Source organism: Peromyscus leucopus, unplaced genomic scaffold, assembly GCF_004664715.2.
Source record: "Peromyscus leucopus breed LL Stock unplaced genomic scaffold, UCI_PerLeu_2.1 scaffold_346, whole genome shotgun sequence".
Taxonomy (NCBI): domain Eukaryota; kingdom Metazoa; phylum Chordata; class Mammalia; order Rodentia; family Cricetidae; genus Peromyscus; species Peromyscus leucopus.
The window spans coordinates 29,129-33,129 of NW_023505229.1; the positions used below are offsets into that span (position 1 = coordinate 29,129).

Genomic DNA, 4,001 nt, shown 5'->3' on the forward strand with positions numbered 1-4,001 from the left:
AACAGTTTTTTAAATGTGAAGCAATTGCAAATTTTCTCATATTTGCAGAACAATTTCTTCATATTGTGCATTGTAAAACCAAAAAGAAAAAGAAGAAAAATCTAAGAAGGGAAATTGTAGCTAGAGTTTTTTCTGCCTGGCCCATGTCAGGACAAATCTCTCTCACCCGCCAGTCCACAGCCGCTCAGACCCAACCAAGTAAACACACAGAGACTTATATTGTTTACAAACTGTATGGCCATGGCAGGCTTCTGCTAACTGTTCTTATATCTTAAATTAACCCATTTTCTATTAATCTATAAGTTGCCACATGGCTTGTTGCTTACCAGTATCTTTTTACATGTTGCTTGTCATGGCGGCGGCTGGCAGTGTCTCTCTACCTCAGCCTTTCACTTCTCAGAATTCTCTTCTCTGCTTGTCCCGCCTGTACTTCCTGTCTGGCTACTGGACAATCAGTGTTTTATTTATTAACCAAACAGAGCAACACATTTAACATCCCACAGAATATCCCACAGCAGGAAATGCTTCCTCAGAGTGCAGGAAGGTATGTAATAGGTCAATCCAGAGCCTCTATCAAGAAGAGGGTAGAAAAATATAGAATACATTTTATTCCAACACATTACATTAAAAGAACACATCTTCCTTGGTTATGAATAGAAAATACATCAATGAAAGCTTGTGTGTTGCTAATTTGACTAGTAAATAAAGTTATGTGTGGGGCTGTGTGTCCTTAGACTCCTATCTGTAACCTAGGGAACGTTAGAGACACTTGTCTTTTGCTGATACCACCAGTCTTAAAACAGATTCTGGGAACTCGGCATTTGGCTGAATATCCTCCTCATTGCTGCCTTCATCTCTTTGTTCCTAAAAGTATAGATTTACAAGGGTTCAGAAATGGGGTGATTATCACATCAAAAATGGCAAGGAATTTATCTACAGGCACATGAGAAAAGGCCATGAATACACAAAGATACATGGCCAAAAAACAATACCACCACTGTGATGTGAGCTGACAATGTGGAGAGAGCCTTGGACGAGCCTCCAGAAGAATGCTGCCAAACAGTGACCAGCATAAGGCATAGGAGATCATCAGAGTGATGAAAGTCCCTAGAGAGATGAAGCCACTGTTGGCAGTGACCATGAGATCCAGCCTGTACTTGACTGTGCAGGCGAGCTTAATAAACCGAGGAAGATCACAGTAAAAGCTGTCCACTTCACTGTGGCCACAGAACTGAAGTTTGCAACAAATACAATTTGGATCAGTGAGTGCATGATTCCAATGGTCCAAGTCACTACTAAGAGTAAAATACACGTCCTTGGGTTCATGATGGTCAGATAGTGGAGGGGCTTACAGATAGCAATGTACCGGTCATAGGCCATGACTATGAGGAGCATCATCTCTGTTCCTCCACTAACATGAATGAAGAACATCTGAGCGATGCAGCCTTGAAGGGAAATTACTTTTCTCTCCTTTAAAAGATCAAAATCATCTTGGGAACTGTAATGGAGGAAACACACATGTCAATAAAAGGAGAGGTTGGCGAGCAGGAAGTACATGGGAGAGTGTAAGTGGGGATCAGCAATCACGGTGAGTACAACTAAGAAATTTCCTAAAACGCCTGCCACATAGAACATAGAGAAAACCAGGAAGAGGACAATGCATATCTCCAAAGAACTGGCAAATCCCATCAGCACAATTTCAGACACCACTGAATGATTTTCTCCCCGCATGGTCTCAGTTACTTCTGGCTCCAGATTTTCCTGAAAGAACAGCAGAATAAGAAAGTAGAATTACTGGATATATCATTCAGGGTGCCATCAGAGTAGCACAACCTCTAGGAAATAAATGCTGAGGGATCTATTACAGGAAGGTGACCTAACAGTATCATAGTAGTTTGTTCAGCAGTCTTTAACTTCAGAGTCTTTAATGTTGTACCTCAAAGTCTATCAGATGGCAGAAAAGAAAGAGAGCCCGATGTAAACTTGAGTGGAGCAAAAATAAGCCAGAACTCAAAAGCAAGATCTAGAGTCTACAAAGACAGATGAAAGCTGATTTATATCTTACTGGCAGAGCAAGTTTAGGAAGACTCAAGTTTGTAGATTAGGTGTTCATATTGGCAAGAAGCAAACTGAATACATTCATTAGCAGAAATGTCCTCTGTAGAATTCCTGGTAGGTGGCCATCCATGATCAACTCTATTGATGAAGAACAAGTTAGCCCCTGATTTAACATACCTATGTGTTATAACATTCTTCCATCTAGTGAGAAGTCTGTTTTCATTAACTTTTAATCATAGGTCTACTTTTGCAATTTGAAATCAGGCAGAACTAACCAAATCCATCTTTCTTACACCAACCTTTCAAATATTTGAAGCTATCTTTCATATCTAGCCAATATCACCTTTCTACAAGAAAAAATATCTGGGTTTTTTTTTTTTAATTCCATCACATAACATTGTACTTTGCTTAGAATCATGATTCTATTCATGCTTTGTTGTTTATGGTTTTGTTTTTGCTTTTAAAACAATCTCACTCTAGTCATACCAGCCTATAATTCACTATAGAGTCCAGACTTGCCTCGAACTCAAGGCAATCCTTCTCTTTCACCCCTGAGGGCTGTGATTACTAACTTGAGCCATCATGCTCAGTTTTATTATATTCCTCTTAAATAATCAGTTTTAAGGTGTGGTAAAAAGAAGAACACGGCCCACTGAATCAACTAAGCAGGGCTCACACGGGTCACAGAGACTGAGGTGGCAAGTGTGGTCCTGCATGGGTCTGCTACAGGTCCTCTGCATATATGTTATGGCTGTCAGCTTGGTGTTTTTGTGAAACTCCTAACAGAGAGCGGGTGGGTTTCTGACTCTTTTGCCTGCTCTTGGGGGACTCTTTTCCTCTTATTGGGTTATCTTGCTTTTGCCAGGTCTTATTGTATCTTGGTTTTTCCTGTTTGGCTGTCATCTCTTAGAGGCCTGCTATTTTCTGAAGAGGAAACAGAGAGGGTGTGGATCTGGGGGAGAGGAGAGTTTGAGGACAGGAGCTGGGAAGACTGAAGGGAGAGGAAACTGTGGTCAGGAGGTATTTTATGAAAGAAGAATCAAATTTTCAATAAAAAAAAAATTAAAGTGTGGTAAAACAAAACTGGCAGATTGTATAGCTATTTACTCATTTTTATTATAGACATAGCATTCATTTGATGAAAAATTTATTGTAGCTTTGGAGTTCAATCCCAGAACTAATGATCACAGAAGGAAATAATACATAATTAATAGATGGTACAAAATAGAAAAATAGAGTCAGCACACCCTTGAATAAACTACATGGATGTAAACTACTGCTTATTCCTAATAGATTTATCCAAGAATCTAAAGAACCAAACTGGGCCCTAGGGCCTGAGAATAAGAATATTTACCCTTATATTTATGATTCTTAAAACAAACCTTAAGGTCTCAGCACAGTTTCATAGACTAATACTCAAATAAACAAATATTTATCAAAAGCAAGACCCCATTGAAAAGTTCTGGATAACAGTTACTTCTTAAATAAATTAGTAAACAGAAATAAAATTTAAAAATTAATTGGTCTGGAGGCAGATGCAGAGATCCACGGCCAGGCACCAGGCTGAGCTCCAGGAATCCAATTGATGAGAGAAAGGAGATATTCTGCAGGTGAGGGACGTCAAGATCATGATGGGAGGACGTGCAGAGATGACTGGCCACACTAGTGGAAACCCATGAACTGTGGACTGGTGGATGTGGAGCCCCCATGGGACTGGACTAGGCCCTCTGGATACGGAAGACGGTTGTTTGGCTCGAACTGTTTGGGGGACACGCAGGCAGGGGGATCGGGATCTGTCCCTGGTCTATGGACAGGCTTCTGAGAATCCGGTGCCTATGGTGTGACGCCTTGCACAGCCTTGGTGCAGTGGGAAGGGACTTGGACCTGCCTAGGTTCAGTGTGCTGGGCTCTGCTGACTCCCCATGGGAGACCTCAATTTGGGG

General features: G+C 40.9%; 1 pseudogene; it reads right to left on the reverse strand.

Moving 5' to 3' along the window:
- Positions 1 to 794: 794 nt before the first annotated feature.
- LOC114697526 lies at positions 795 to 1,731 on the reverse strand (annotated as a pseudogene).
- Between the last annotated feature and the right edge of the window lie 2,270 nt (positions 1,732 to 4,001).